Source organism: Microcebus murinus, chromosome 15 (genome assembly GCF_040939455.1).
Source record: "Microcebus murinus isolate Inina chromosome 15, M.murinus_Inina_mat1.0, whole genome shotgun sequence".
NCBI classification, from domain to species: Eukaryota; Metazoa; Chordata; class Mammalia; order Primates; family Cheirogaleidae; genus Microcebus; species Microcebus murinus.
Window position 1 is genome coordinate 68,205,825 of NC_134118.1, and position 17,712 is coordinate 68,223,536.

The 17,712-nt window shown below is 34.4% G+C and overlaps 1 pseudogene; it reads right to left on the reverse strand.

Annotated features, from left to right (window-relative positions):
• Nucleotides 1-13,289: 13,289 nt before the first annotated feature.
• Nucleotides 13,290-14,099, reverse strand: LOC105874681 (large ribosomal subunit protein eL6 pseudogene; annotated as a pseudogene).
• Between the last annotated feature and the right edge of the window lie 3,613 nt (nt 14,100-17,712).

A 17,712-nucleotide genomic window follows, 5' to 3' on the forward strand; every position in this document is an offset into this window, starting at 1 on the left:
TTATTATAGATTTATATGATAAATAATGATGCCAGCAAGTGTGACTGCATTTTTGAATATTCCCTCATAATATATTCTTAGTAATCAGATTATCAGATCAAGGAATATTTTATTTCTTTTTTAGATTAAAAAATATCGACTATAAGTGACCTGGACTCTGTGATTTGTGGAATCACTATTATTATTTTATAGTCATGGTTCTCATTAGAACAAAATGCTTTGTCTTATTTCAAAATGACAGGTATTAATCAGAAGCATTTTTATTTAGAAGAATACATTCTAATAAATGAGTTAAAAATATAGTGAACATTGAATAAATGCTTGAACTAGCTTAGGGATGACAGGCTTTCTATTGTTAATTTGTAAAATATTTTAGCAATGACAATAGTGTTCTATAATCTTATTTATGAAAAGGATTGTTTAGCACAAAGAACATTTTATATATTTCTTTATCCTATCTCTTTCCCCTGCCCCCCAAAATATCTGGATGTCAAACTAAAAGTTATATTAGATTACTATTCTTGGGTATACACCCATTGTATTCTCAGACAGAACTTGATGATAAAATCCCAAGTATAGTAAGAAGACGGTCTAGTGTAGAGAAAAAAAATAGAAGGGCAAGAATAAAGGCCCTTTAATCGTGTTATGGATTTTCCCGTCTTCATCCAACCTATTTCAAATAATTGGCAAGAATCTGGTAATACTTATGACTCAGCTGGGACACAAATACCATTAATTTTGCCTTGCAATCCTGTCTCGTGTCTGTTTCCCAGCACCTATTTATCACAGAAGCAGTCCTGCAGCATCAGCCATAAGCCTTTCAAATTAAAGGCCTTGTCTTTCATACACTTTTAGAACTTGCACAATCAGATGAAGTGATTGTGCTGTTGTGAGTATACCACTGAAATATATTTATCTGAAATTATTCTCCATACACTATACTTGAGGTTTAAGAAAAGTCATACATGCTATTAGTTCCATTCTTGATGATAGAATGGCCTCTCCTTTCATGTAAAATTATTATTTAATAAAATGGATAAGTAAAAAAGTAAACATGTACTCCTTCAAACAGAATATTCCAAAGGCTAAAATCAAAGGAGAAGTTGTTCAAAATCTTTACTCATTGGGGAAATGTCAATTGACTCTATTCTAATGAGATATCATTCTATTCCTAGAGTGATGACAGTGAAGAGAATGGGTAACACCAAGTGCTGCTAGAGATGTAGAATGACTGGAATTCTCATATGTTGCTGATGAGCATTTAAATTTATGCAAATACTTTGAAAAACTATTCGACAGGATCTACTCAACCTGAATATGTAGACATATGAAAGCAACAATTTAATTTCTGGGTTGATTCCTAACAGAAATGAGTGGTCATGCCACCAAAAAAATATGTTTAAAAGCAGTCATGACAGTTGTATTCATTATGACCCAATGTTAACACTATAATCTTTATTAATAGCAATGAAAAAAGAATGAATTATTCATGCATGCAGTAACACGTACCACTCTCAAAATCTTAGCGTAGAGTTAAAAAATTAGGGGAAAAAGTCAGCTACACATGTTTACATACTGTATGTTTTCCTTTATATATAAGTCAAGAATAAGCAGAATAGTCATTGCCCTAGAGGGGAGTATTGGCTATATGTTATATTTGCTACAATTTAATTGTCCAGTTGACAGAGTGTAATAAATTAACAAGGAACCTCTGAAATAGTTGCTTTTGGGGGGAAATTATGTAAAAAACCATCAGGGAGGAATTGTGATGTCCTTCAGTAGGTGAGGAGTAAATTGTGGTATATCTAGACAGTGGGAGATTATTCAGCACCAAAAAGAAATGAGCTATCAAGCCATGAGCAGTCATGGAATTAAAGTAAGAATTAAAATAAAGATAAAAGCCCCAGATATTTTTTTAATAAGTCTAGAATTTCACCTATAGTATCACTTCTAAAAGGAAAATAAAGGAAAGAAAAAGAACCTAAATAGTAGAAACTAGTTCATGGAACCTCCAAACTTGCTATTAATAATTTGAAAATTTTATTCAAATTTAATGAAATTCAGGAGTATATGCTTTTGTATGTGTGTGTGTGTTTTATCAGTTTCATGTCTACAAAGTCCTAATTTCTTTTTCAAAATAATATTTCAGTCTTATTTAAATGTATGTATTATTAGTTAAAACCTCAACTTGTCTTTTTCTATTAAAATCTTGTGTTTCATTACTTGGGTTTTCTTATTAAGACTCAGATTCTCCTATTTTTTTGTCTTCAGAAATATTTTGATCACATCAAGACAGGTATCAGCTTGCAGGGGCTACTATTTTGTCATTCAATAGGAATGTGTTGCTTCATATTCAAAATAATATTGATTTAAGGAATAAAATTGAAGCAATATACAACAATACTTTCAGGGTCTTACAAGTCCTTCTCAGCTCTTAGGAGAAAGATCAGGACAATATTTGAGAAAAAACATCTTTTGACCAGTAACAGCACAGCAATAGTTCTGGTTGTCTTTTCTCTTCCAAGAACCTACTGTAACAAATTTTATCACGCTTCACTTTGCACCCTGCCTACCACCCCATTTCTCTCCATTGCCACCATTAATTAAATCCTCTTGGCTTAAATAGCTTCCAATATATTTCAATAAATGGCAATGCCAAGAATAGCTTTGAAGGCTAGGTCTTTACCTACCTTTTCCAGCGGCTAACAGAAACTTCTGTAATCACATATAAAATCTAAGTAAATGAATTATATTTTCTAAATATAGTTTTCAGGCAGTTTTCCTTATCTGGCCCCAAACCCTACGTTTATATTCCTAAATATCTACTGTTGATATAAAGCAATTTTAGCCCTGTGTATCCATTGAGCTCTCTGGAATTCAAACTCAAGTTTTGTCATGACAAGGACAATGAGGATTCCAGAAATTATATGTAGGAGGGATTTAGAAACTGCAATTTGGGGAGAGGGTGGAGAGGAGGGAAAATAGAAAAGGCAGTGAGGACAGTAAATTATACTTAGGCAACTTTTTCATGCCACTTTGAAATAGAGAACTGGCATGCCTTGCTCAATGAAGAGTCATGAGACCCAAACCAAGTCTCTGATAAAAGAGGAGGTGGTAGAAAAACCAGCCCAAACCAGCTAGAACCCAGATGGCCACAAAGAATGACCTCAGGTTACCCTCACTGATCATTATACTCTGCTTGTAACATTGTAATGTACTAAAACAAACTCACACCAGCACCATGACAGTTTGCAAATGCACCACCAAACCCTGGAAGTTACCCTCTATGGTTTATAAAAGGGAGGAATCCTCAGTTCTGGGAACTCCCCACTCTTTTCCCAGAAATCTTATGAGTAGCCCTCCTTCTGCTTTATGTAAAATTAAATAGAAGGGATAACATAAGACCCCGGAGACTCTCAAGATGATACTCTCTGTTGCTCTGAGAAATAGCTGCCCTGTCCGTGGGGCAGCCTTCTTTTTTTCTTTTCTTACTTTAATAAACCTACCTTTGCTTTCTTTACTCAGTCGGCTGGCTCTCAAATTCTTTCCTGTGCAAAGCCAAGAACCGACTTTGCCTTCAGGCCAGACCCCAGTTTGGGGTCTACTTTTCTGTATTAACTTTACCTATCGATGAGAAAATATCATACGTTTGTACTAGATAATTAGGAAGAATGCATGAAACTATTAATTGAAGTAAAAAATTTCTTTTAATGTTTGTTTCAATACTTTGGCCAAAAGTATCTTTGCAAAAAAAAAAAAAAAAAATCCTTTTAGCTTCTTTCCTTATCTACAAATGGTTGGAATCCAAAGACAGTATTTTTCAACATTGTGCTCAACCGTTGTGTTTTTATTTATTTGTTTTAAATCATAATCCAGTATAGAAGATTGTTTTCTTCTGGCAGTTCATAGTTACGTTTTACATTCAGATCTATGATTCATTTTGAGGTAAGTTTTGTGTATTTTGTGTATAGTTTAATATATTCATCAAAGTGTCAGGTTTTCATCTGAAATGTCGATGCTTAGTGGCTGAAGAATGACCAGACACATCAAAGTAAGGAAACCATGAAAATGAGGTTTATTGAAGAGAGAAAGATACATACAGAACACTTACTAAACTCATTCATTAGTTCTAGTAGCTTTTTTGTAGATTCATCAGATTTTCTATATAGACAATTATGCGGTTTTTGAGTAAAGACAATTTTACTTCTTCCTTTCCCATCTGGATGCCACTTATTTTCTTTTTTTCTTGTCTTATTATACTGGCTAGAACCTCCATTATAATGTTGAATAGAAGTGGTGAGAGAGCACAATCTTGTTTTTTCCTAGTCTTCAGAAAAAAGACACCTAGCCTTTCACCATCTTATATGTAAATACTCTAATAGTAACATCTAACTTATGACTCCATTGTCTTTTGGATTCTTGTTTGTGTGTCTGTGTGTGTATGAGATACTGACTGTTAATCTTTTTTAAAATATTTTGAAGTAAATATGCTTTTAATTATTTTCTCTTTGTCTATGATTTTAAGTGATTTTATTATAACGTACCTGTTATTTCCATAGTATGTATTAACTTTATGTTCATAAAGTTCATGAATATGGAACTTATGTCTTCTGTTTTAGAAAATTCTCAGTCACTAGCTTTTCAAATCTTGTTTCTTTCCATTCTCTCTCTTGATGCTGATCAAATTTTCTGATTTTTTTCTTAATATTCTTCTTTTATCTGACATACTTGTTGATTTTCCTTTGTTAAAATCCCATATTTTCTGATAAAGGGCTGATAACTAGAATTTATTTAGAACTCAGGAAAATCAGCAAGGAAAAATCAAACAACACTATCAAAAAGTAGGCAAAGGACATGAACAGAAATTTTTCAAAAGAAGACAAAATAATGGCCAAAAAACATATGAAAAAATGCTCAACATCTCTAATTATCAGGGAAATGCAAGTCAAAACTGCAATGAGATATCACTTATCTCCAGTAAGAATGGCCTCTATCAAAAAGTCCCCAAACAATAAATGTTGGCATGGATGCAGAGAGATAGGAACACTCCTACACTGCTGGTGGGACTGAAAACTAGTTCAACCTCTGTGGAAAGCAATATGGAGATACCTTAAAGTGATACAAGTAGATCTACCATTTGATCCAGCAATTCCACTGCTGGGCATCTACCCAAAAGATCAAATGACGCTCTACAAAAAAGATACCTGCTCTCGAATGTTTATAGCAGCACAATTCACAATAGCAAAGTTGTGGAAACAACCCAAGTGCCCATCAATACATGAGTGGATTAATAAAATGGCATATATATATACCATGGAGTACTATTCAGCTTTAAGAAACAATAGTGATATAGCACCTCTTGTATTTTCCTGGATAGAGCTGGAACCCATTCTACTAAGTGAAGTATCTCAGGAATGCAAAGACAAGCACCACATGTACTCACCAGCAAATTGGTATTAATGGATCAACACATAAGTGGACATATAGGAATAACATTTATCAGGTATTGGGCAGGTGGGAGGGGGGAGGAGGGGATGGGTATATACAAACATATTGAGTGAGATGTGCAACGTTTGGGGGATGGTCACACTTAAAGCTGTGACTCTAGGGGGGGCTTGGGCGGTATAGGTAACCTTAACATTTGTACCCCCATAATATGCTGAAATAAAAAAAAATCCCGCATTTACTCATTTTTTCCTTCCATTGTTCAAAATTTTCGTGTTGATACACATCTTAACTTTAATAATTGTTTTCAGTGTTGCATTTTGAAGTACAGGAATTGAAAATGCCCCCTTTTTATACTACTATCTTAAACTACAATCAGTCTACGCAAATTGTAAGGGTTTTTATATTATCTTTCATTCTTTTGAACATAGTCCCCTATGTTGTGCGGTCCTCCTTGCAATAAGAAGAAGCAATAAACACAACTTGTTCGGCTACAGGTATGGTGTGAGTACTCTTTGGCTCTGCTAGAGGGCACTGAGAAATGGTCGAATGATTTAGATACTCCACATGGTCACTTGTTTGCTGATGCTCCCACCTTCTCTCCATTTCTTCCTTTTCCTTCCTCCCTGTTTTTCTCCCTCTTTCTCCCAGTCTTCCTCACAACATACTCACGTAAACAAACACTACAACCAGAGTAAAAATGTGCATAAAACTAGACTCCTTAAAATGGTCACAAATCTACTCACTCTATGACAGAGCCACTACTTTTAAATGTAACTGTGTGCTTTAGGAGAAAGATAAATGATGGCAACTCATAAATAGTGGTAAGTATTATTGACAACAACCAATATCTTCAGTTTGACAGACTATTACCAAATGCAACGCATTTGTAAAAAATAAATGGTAACTTATGGATCATCTGGCTCCAAAGGGCAGTCCCAGAGAGAATTCGTGAACAGATACATAAAGCCAATCAGAAAGTGTGAAATAAGCAAGAAATTTGTTTAAAAGCCATAGAAAAAAGACAAAAGGGAAGCCACAGAACAATACATGTGTCCTGAGGGGAAAAATGAGAAGGAACAGTAAGAGCCCTTTCTACCGTGTGCTGATGTGTTGTCATTCCTGAAGACAATTTGTAGAGCTGCTTCTCTCTTGTTTTTCTCTCTCTCCACTTCTCCGCATTTCCTCGTCCCACTTTCTCCTCGTCTCTTGTGCAGTATTTTTTTTTTTTTGGTGTATGTAGCTAAAGTGGAGAGTAAAAGATATTGAAACAACTATCTAAGGATCTTGATGACTTTTAGAAAACATAAGAAACACTTAGAATAAAGTACTTCACAATATAACCATAATAAATGATTTTCTCACCCAAAAGTATTTTGTAAAGGAAAGTGGTGTTTTTTGTTTTGTTTTGTTTTTCTGTTTTTTTCATTTCAAACTATTAGGGAAGTACACATGTGTTTGGTTACATGGATCGCTTTTGTATTGCTTGAATCACAGTTGTAGGAATGCCCATCACCCAAATAGAAAGTTGCTTTTAATAGCTCCCCCCCCCAAAAAAAAAAAATCTGTTAATTGGATAATGACTAAAGCTTATCACTTCAAACAGTAACACAATTTTATTAATGTTAATTTGAGAATGAAAGAAACGGTATTTGGTGATGACTCATTCATTACATATGATGAATGCTGTTTTATGTGAAATCTTCCTTCTTGTTCAGTTTAAATTCTAAACAGTCATGTTTGTGTATATTTTTACCCAATGGCTTACTCAAAGTTCTATATTTATTTATTTATTTTTATACAGCTGGAGAAAATGACTTTGGGTAAAGACCTGGGGTAAAATATACCGCAGTGGAAAATAATCTATTTTATGTATGTATTTTTCTTAAAGGCCCATGTCTGTCTGGAAATTCTCTGTGGAAGAAAGTGCTGCTTATTTCAGTGATTTCTATTTATCATTGAGCCGTGGGACACCATTGGCAATTTAGAGAAGACTAATGCCCTGCAGGTTAGCGACCAACAGCAGGAGCTGCTCCCATAAAGACAAATGTTCTAAAGATTTATCTGTTTACCTACATAATTTTTTCCTCTTTAAAATACCTAGGGATTTTTGTGCATCATTTGGCACTGATTTGTAAGATACTGTTGTCAGGAGAGGGGAAGAAAAAAAAAAAAAGAATTTTAGATTTCTCTCATCGATCGAAAATACCTCATTTTCTAGACATTTAGGGAGCAGCAGAACCTATTGTTTTTTTTTCTTTTCTTAGTTTGTGAATTCCAAAATGATACTACTGAAAGCTGATGACCTTTGAGAATCTAAGTACATTGATGACTTTACTCTCAATTTTCCATTGAGAAAACATCAAGTTTGATATTATTTCAGTGCTCACTCAAAATGTATAACACTTCCAAATCATTTAAAAATACATTCTATATAAAATTAATATATTTTTCAAAATTAGTTATATACATTGACGTGACATATGTGAGGCCTTTTAAAGAAAATTATGTCATAAATAATTGGCACTAAATCATAAATATTTCATGTAATTGTTTCCAAAGAAAATACATAATCATTGAAACAACTTAAATACTTTCTGTCAGGTGTGTGCAATGTGTCATACTTCAATGCCAATACTTGCATTTTAATAAGACCACATGGATATTAGTTGCACTTAATACTGAGATATCACTACATGCTAGGAATAGTGGTCAGTGGCTCATTTACTCCTCATATACGTGGTGTGAAACAGAATCTTTTCTTAGGTTAATGCTACACAGGAAGAACTAAGACATGGCAAATTTATTCATATTTATAGTGAATGTAATTCTTTAAAAATAATGTTATAAAAACCTACCATTCTATAATTCCTCTCTTCTGAAAAAAAAAAAAGAGAGAGTAAAACCTTTACATGCATTTAGAGCAAGCATTTCTCTAGTTTCATAAATATGTCAATTTTTGAGCCAATTAGCTGTTACCTCCAGGATAAAAAGTGATATATTTGATGATTCTTAGATGGAAGATTGCAACAGAAAAATAAAGAGAAAAATCCTCATAAAGAAATGATTTTTCTCTCTCTGCTCTCCTTAGCCTCATTCTCTGAGGATTTTATTATGGAAGAGATGATCTTTCCACAGTAGAGTGGCATCTTCACCGAGTGGAAAGTTGTTTACATGGCCACATTCCTAGCTTTGATGGCGTGTGCGAGGCATTTTATGCTCCATGGAAGAAAGACCTGCCGTGCACTGAAGGTAGCATTATTGTTATTACCCCCAGGGCACTTGTTTAAAGATCTATCTTTAAACAACAACTACAAGGCCCATTTAAAGCTCACTTTAGCTAGGAACATATTTGCAATTTACCTTGAGAATACCCAAGTCACCTGAGCACTATTTGTAGGATGTAGTTCTGATTCAAATCTATGCAGATCATTGTTGACACCTAAAAATAGTTCAGAGGGATGCAAAATTGGGTATATAGAAGGTTAAGTAAACTAGAGGAGACTATCATCAAGCAAAGAATCAAACATAGTCGTTTAGTAAAATCCGTAAGCATAAGGAAATATATAGATCAAACTTTTTGCCTTGTATACTGTAGCTATGATAATTGTAAACAGTATAAAATATTTCCTTCCCCTCTTAAATATTAATAAGGGTTTTTAGTTGGAATCCATCACTAAGATCAGGGAGTTCATGAAGCAAAATATAAGATGTAAGCATTTGTGCTTTTTTGTATGTTTGTTTTGTTTTCTACTGCAGAAGATGTACAGTTTTAATCTGAAGTGTTTATATTCATGGATATAAACGGAACATTTCCTCATGACAGTCGTTACTATTTCCTATTAATAGTATAGAAGTTGAGATTTAACATGCCCAGAGATATATAATCAAAAATATTTTTGCATCTCAAAAGCATTTTTGCATCTCTAGATCATTAAAAAATTATCTCATGTTCTTCTATCTCCAACTTATATATATATATATTAAAATCACAACTGAAAACCGGGGCACTTGTGAGTATTTAATATTTTTTCATATGTTGTACCACTCAGCTTGTGACCTACTTAACTATATTATTTTCAATTTGGGGGGCTACTTGTGACTCTATATAATCTCTTCTCTGTTTAGAACACCCTGCATAATAAATATGCATTATCTATTGTGCATCAGATATCAGGGATACAGTTATGAAGTAGCAACACAGACAGGGTTCACATTGGTGTATGGCAAGCAGGAAAGAAAAATATTAAACAAATCATTGCCAAATAATATTAATTGCAGTCATAACAAATATATAAAGGAGAAATACAAGCTTTTATGCAAATACATGATAGACTACAGCTAGGCAAAGAGCAGACTGGTATCAGCAGATGGATATAAGTTGAGGTGAGAAAGAATATAGCGTAATGGATGCTATAGTTAAGTTAAAGTAATTTGAAAAATTGTTCAAATTCTCACTTATTAATGTAATATGTATTTTTATTTCTACAAACACTATTTCAAATTATTGCCCTATATCACCTTCCTGTTTGAAGACTCTTTCGTGATGTTTTCTTTAGATTGTGTACTTGCGTTCAATTTCTAGAACATTGCAACTTATGATTACTCTTCCAATGTTAGTCTGCACATATACTTTTAAATTTTTCCTTTTAAGTATAATTTACATTTTAAACTATTGCTAAGAGACTCTAATCAGAGCATATCATAATACTTTTTTTATGAATGAAGTTTCAAACTCTTTGGCCTACTTCCCTGAAATGCAAAGTTAAACAATAATATCCAGAAACATAATGTCTGTGATTTCATATGTTATAGTATTTAGATTTAATATTTCTGTTACTGTTCGTTGTTGAGAAGTAGGTAGAGATGGCACTGTTTTTCTGAGTAAATTCCATTGCTACGAAAGGCCACAAAATGATATTATTTATCCCCAAAGCACATTAACCCTGGATGCACTTAAACTAATGTGTTGGCACCAACAATTTCTCTGAAAACCAGGAGTGTACTGTGCAATATATCTAGGAATTGTGTATTTTTATGGCTTTGGTATTTATGGATGATGCAGACACTGAGGCAGTTTTTATGATCCTAACACACAATTTACCAACTAAGTCATTTAGGTTGAGTATTGAAAAGGAGCTGCATTGTTCATAGACCTCTACAAGAAACAAAACCATAACCCTGCAATGTGTACCATTTCAAAGAGATTTTGAAATTATTAACAAAAAGAAACCCTTTTAAGGAAGAAAAATTATATAATTTTTCTATAGAAACAACCAACCAATATGACCATTTCTAAACTTTGATTACAACTTATGATTATATGTGTATATTTTTCTTTCAAATTTTGACTCTATAATCCCCCTACTTGAAAGAAAACAACCATAGTTGAATTTTAATCCAAAGAAAGATGAGTTTGAGGTTGGAAAAAAAAAACAAACTCTTTGTCTTCTTAGTACTTTATCAAATACATATGGTGCTTTAAATGAAATATCATGGAATTTCTCAAGGACAGTAAATTCAAGCAAGTTAGGAATGTAAGAAAGGAAAACATTTTTTGTTTTCGTTTTTGTTTTTCTCTCTCTCTCCTTCACTGGTACTTTTGTGGGAGTTTCCTATTTGTAAGGTATATTATGAAATAATTGATTCCTTATCTGTTTTTGCTAGGGATCATGTGCATTCTGTGGTCTAGATTGTGAGGCAGCACCTGTGATTTTCTCTGTACTCTCCTTAGTTTGATTGAAAAACTTATTGGGCAATTATACTGGAGGCCGAGTGACAGAATCCAAACAGAGCTCTGTTAAATATTTCTAACTATCCTATATCATAGTTACTCATATTGCCAGGATATTTTTCTGAATAATGGGGGTAATAATTATGCCCATTTCCTAAGGTTAGCTATGAGGGTTAAATAAAAGATTCTATGCAAAACAATTAGCATAATGATTGGCATAGAAGTCTAACAAATTAGCTATTTTTTTATATATTATTATTGGCCAGCTCTTCTTCTTTTGACATTTGACATCATCCCACCCTGAGATTCATTTAGCTTTGTTTATATAAAGTCAGCCAAATCTCATTTTAGGCTATTTTTGCATTAAAGGCAAAACAAGTATTTCAGATACATTATATAACTAGCAAAAATTATACAAAATTATAGAAAATTCATTTTGAATGAGACAATAGTCATGTTTTACCAAATTGATTTACCGGATATTAATTAATCCCCTGGTGTGATAACACACTAAGATTAGTGTTAAGAAAACTAGCGTGAAAATTAGATACTTCTTTTTATCAGTCAAAGATCCTCATGCAATCCTTTGTGTGACCTTAACTCGTCTGTCAGGCAAAGTTGTCTGCTGATATATTATTAATTCTCACTTTTCCATACATTTTAAAAACCTTGTCTTTATTTCAGTTCTTGATTTAGATATATTTGAATGATTTTTGATACCTGAATTCATTCTCATTTATGTAATGTGTTAAATTTGAATGGATGATTTTTTACTGAAGTATAGTATATATGCATACGTATCTACATATATGCATCTATGTATGCATGTATCTTATTATTATGAACTGTCATATGTCAGTTGTATAAAATAACAGGTAAATTTTGCTTTGACATGGAATTTTAACTTGTGAAAAAGTCTGTTGGTAAAAGACATGATAATGACTTATTTAAGGGGGCAAATAACTTTGAAAATTACTCAAGGTTCTTGAGTGGAAGAACCATATGGCGGTCAACTCATTTGCCCTTGCAGTGCACAGCACAGGGATTGCATGTAGCAATTAGTTAGTAAAAATTAAACAAATAATCCCTATTCTCCACAACTTTGCCAGCTTCCATCACAAAACAAGTCCTGACATCCTTTGGTTTCTTATCCTCTTTTTTCCCATCTGGCAACATTTTTTTTTTCTAGCAAGACAGTATTTATGTTATTATTTCAATAATATTCTAAAACACTATTATGGTTCCAGCACGTCTGTAATTAAAAATCCTTCATGTTGCCAACATTTCTCAGTGTGTTGTGATAGATCACTTATAAAACAGTCCTAATTCATAATTCTTTTCTTGTCCCTCTTGCTGTATAATTCTTACTTTTCATTCTCTTAGACGCCCTTTGATTCTGCTCCTCCCCAGGCATTCTCCATTAGAGAAATGGAAAGTGTACGTTCCAGTTGCTCACATCAAAAAACGTTGGAATCAATTTCAATTCCTCTCCTTGATTCACACCTGAAAAATCAATCTATCATAATATACTGTGGTCCCGACTTTCAATATATATTCTAAATTGAAACATTCCACCATCTCCGCCACTGCCATTTTCTTACAGACCCTCAACCTCCTAAGCTGTACTGTGGACTACCACAGCAGCCTCCTGGGTGCTGGCCATGCTTTCATTTTTATTCTTTCAGAATACATTTTCCACACAGAGTCATAGTAATCTTGCTTAACACACAAATTATATTATGTCATTCCAGTATGCTTACTCTTCTATCCAGGACATTATTTCTCTGTTATACCTTCTCTGACATCCCTTTCCCTGCTCCATGGTACTCCAACAGTACTACCTTCTACACTTAAATACAGCAAGGACATTCTTGCCTCAAAACCATTGTTCTTGCCTCCCTTTATTCTGGCATAGTTATCTCTCAGATATAGATTGTATTCTTCCCCTTAATTTAAGTCTTTGTTTGACTATTACCTTTTTAAAAACACTATATCTGTGTGTGCGTGTAAAACATACATATGCACAGATATATGCATATATATGTGCACATATACGTGTGCATATAGACATAAGTATACATACATAAATATATTTATACTAGAATGTATGTTTTTTTATCTTTCAGTTATTTAATTAGGTTCTTTGTAAAAATTTAGAATACCAATCTGTGAGGATAAATTCCATTTGTCAGGGCAAACAGAGATAGCAGATAGCCCTGGAGCTGAGGAATTGCCTTGATTTTTGGTAAAATTTGGGAGTCCACAGCTTTCTGATCCACTTTGCGCTGTTCTGTAATCTCTTATTTCTCCTTTTCTGTGTCAAAGATCTCACTCTCCTGGTATCTGGGCTTCCGCAGCTGTTGCTTCTTGAAGCAAGCATCAGTGAGGTGCTTAGGGATTTTCACATTGCTGATATCAATTTTTGTGGTGGTGGTGATGACAAATTTCTGGTGTGTCCTTCGCAGAGGAACTCAATTAAGGGACAGAGGTCCAGTCACAAGTAACAAGCCACTGCCCAGTTGCTTCAGGAAAACCACCCTCTTGCCTCTGTGGCATCCGGTGAGGATGATGAGGATGGTCCCAGGAGTGATGCTAGCTTGCAGTCTTCTCACGTGTTGGCTAAACAGTTTTTTGCCCCGTGGCTCAACAGCTTTCGAGCCACGTCTTCGGTTGGATAGTACCTAGGCATTTTGCAAGGTTTAATCACAGGAGTGCCATCATTCTTGTCACCACCAGCTGGTCTTGTAACAGTGGCAAGGACCTTCTCCTTCTTTTTCTTTTCAACCTTGGATTTAGTCACTGAGTATTTCCTCTTGTGCATGGCCTTCCTAGAGTGCATGGCAGACTGGGAATATCTGCCGATTCCTCTGACGAGAACAGGATTTCGGCTGCAGTGTGGCTTCCCCTTGTTAACCTTTTTAGCCTTGAGGTTAGCCTTTTTTACTTTGCCACTGGCATTGGCCTTCTTGGCATCAGCCTTCTTGGCTTTAGGTTATCTGGCTTCTTCTCAACTTTTCCCCCCCGCCATCTTGCAAGATGGGAAAGAGCAGAATGTATGACTTTTGAAAGCAGGGGTTTCCTTTGCATTGTCCAGTGTTGTGCCTCTAAAACCCGGGACAGCATATGGCAAAGATTAGGCATTGCATATAAGAAGAGGTGATAGAAATAAAAAGAAAGAAGCAAGGAAGAAAAGTCAAAGAAAAGAAAAAAGATAATATCTTAATACATATGTACTTGTTCAACAAAAAGAAAAGATAATGCTTACATATATGTATGCATGTGCATTCGCTTAATTTTTTTAAAATTTGCATTCTGCTTTCAACCAGAAATTCCTTTGCTTACTCTTTCTACCTCATTAGTGGTTAACTCCCATGCATCTTTCGTATCCCAAATGTAATGTTAGTTTCTTTGAGAAGCAGTTTCTACCACTGTATAGTTACAACTTAAATCTCCCTAGATCTGCTTTCCTACAACACTTGTTTATAGGAATATTGCATTGCACTCCATATATGTGTGGATTGGAGTTTCTTCCCCGCTAGAAAGTGAGCTTTTGAATAATTAGGACCCCTCGTTCTGCTCAACTCCCTTCCTGTATGTTAGCATCTCTTACATTGAAAGTAATCTATAATTGGTTAGAGAAACTGCGAGACATTCAGTTCTTATCTTTTTTAAAAAAATAAAGTAAAAAATTATTTACTAACTCTTTTCCTAATGATCCTTTTATTATTTAAGTACTTCAGTATAGAGGAGCACAGAAGAGTGCATTGAAATGAAAATCAAATAATCACTTCATTATATTGATCACGGGAGGGATGGGTGGAGCTGAGTAGTCCATTAAGAAAACAGTTGGTAGGAAAGGAACAGGCAAGACTTTAGTCACTTGCTGTGATACAGACTGAACTGGAGAAAGCATCCACCCCTGACATCCCCCCTAACCCATGTCCCCAGGGAATGGTACCTGTGGAGGGTCAGGTGGATCCTCAATACTGAGTCAGAGTGAAGAGGTGTCTTCAGGATTCCTTACACACCTCCTACACTGGTCTCTGCAGGAGGACTGAGGAAGGCCTCGGTGAAAGCCCTAGGCAAAGAAGCCTCTGAACAAAGGGAGCTGGGTTAGAACCGTAGCTGTGCCTAAGAACGCAGCCAGCACTGAGGAAAGCCCCGGGGGCAACTCACTTCCCTCCCAGACTGCAGGCGCTGGCTGTGCACCCAGCCGCTGCGAGGAAGGTGGGCTTCCCCTGCGATGTCAGCGGGTACAGCCTTTGGCACAGCCGACGGCTGGGACTGAAAAGTCCCGCAGAAGTTTTTAGCTAGGAGCTGGACTCCTCAATTTCTTGTTAGACACTAAGTTTAGATGGACTATTATACCGAAGTATATACTTTTTTTCTGGTAAATTTCCTGAGGCCAGTTCACTATCAAATATGGGCATTTATTTATTTATTTGGGGTTTTTATTTACTTTTTATTGTGTAGATTGAAAGTGTACAGTATAATGGTTTGATATACATAGTGAAGTGATTGCTATACTGAAACACATCAACATACCCATCATCTCATACAGTTACCTTTCTTTTTTCTTTTCTTTTGTGGTAAGAGTAACTAAAAATCTACTCTGTTGGCAAATTACCCATATACAATACACTAGTATTAGCTACAGTCCTCACATTGCACATTAGATCTGCAGGTTTGTTCGTCCCACAAAGCTGCAGCTCCGTACACACCCTTTGACCTATGTCTTCCCATCCCTCCCGCCACCACCCCTGCTAACCACCCTTCTACCCTCTGTTTCTATGTATTCAACTCTTTTTTTTAGACGCCACATGGAAATAAGATCATGCAGTATTTTTCATTCTGTGCCTGGATTATTTCACTTAGTATAATGTCCTCTAGTTTTATCCATATTGTTGCAAATGGCAGGATCTCTTTTTTTTTTAAGGCTGAATAATATTCCACAGTGGTATACACCACAATTTATTTATCCATTCATTTGCTGACAGATACTTCAGCCGTGTCCATCTCTTGGTTATTGTGAATAATACTGCAGTAAAATGAGAGTGCAAATAACTTTACAAAGTGGTGATTTTATTTCCTTTGGATATGTACTCAGAAGAGGGATTGCTGCATCAAGTGATAAATTCTACTTTTAATTTCTTTGGGAACCTCCATAGTCTTATCTACAGTGGCTGTCTACAATCTCACTAACAGTGTACAAATATTCCCTTTTCTGCACACCCTTGCTAACATATTTAAGTTTTATAATTATAGAAAATGCTTTTCTGTTTATAAATCAATAAAGCCATTATAGGATCTTTGGAAAGTTTAGGTAACGAATAAAATCATTTAAATTCAAAGACAAAGTGATAATCTTTTCAGAGTGTGTGTGTCTGTGCGAGTATGTGTGTTAAACATATAATATTTTGTAAGCAATTTCTTTCAATTAAGAATTAAAAGTAAACATTTAACTTTTGTGTTATATAGGTGTTTTTAAACCATTAGTGTTAACTACTGACTAGTGTTCAATCAAATAAACCACTCAAAATATGGAACCAGATTGAAATTTTTTTGATTTTGAGTTATTGATTTTTGCTCATGAGCAATCATTGTTAACATAATCCTCTTCATTTACTTTATCTATAATTTTTATGTTCTATAAATCTATTGTACTGAAATAAAATATTGGTTCCTGAGTCAGTCACAATAATATCTATCATTCATGCAGTTCTGCTATTTATGAGCAGCATGTTCAGCATTTTTACAAACACTATATTAACTTATTGAATATTTGTAATAAGTGCATTAGATAAGTACTCTAATTATTGACACTTTTAGATAAGAGAAGTCAAAAGTTAATAGTTAAGTGTTTTACACAGGTTATTGGCTAATGTTACTAAGTGTTCAAAAGTTAATGTTAATTTGTGTACATAAGTACTATGAAATAATAACTTAAGGTAGGGGTGAACTGAAGGGACAGAAACTAATAATATATAATTTGAAATAGTATATAATTTCACATTTCCCTATAAAACTCTAAAATAACACCTACCCATTTTTATTCCCTCACCTCCATCACAGTAAGTGGAATGAACAAAATTCAGAATTAAATTTTTAAATTTTCTATTTTCTAGAGTGTTAAAATCTGCCACCTCGAAACAGAAACTGTTCTTTCCAAACAATAAGGATAACATAAATAACTTAGAGTTTTTACTGTAAGTATAGCCAAACATTCTGTGCTATAGCAGTGTCTATCTGCTACAGTGTTTAAAAAGATTTATATGGAGTTACGTGCTTTCTATAGATGTCGAAAGATAATGTCCACCACTGGTTTTCAAAGCACTGAGTTTGTAATATAAAACAATGGTTTCTATATAATTTTTGACAAATGGTAACATTTCTTAATCTAGTTGAAGCCCAAGTGCTCTGTTTCAGAAGCAATTGATAATCTACACTTACTTGTCAGACTAAGCACTAGATAGCACCCCATTTTCTGGCGATTTAGCTAATGGAAGAGCGGAATAAACAACGCAGAAGGTCAT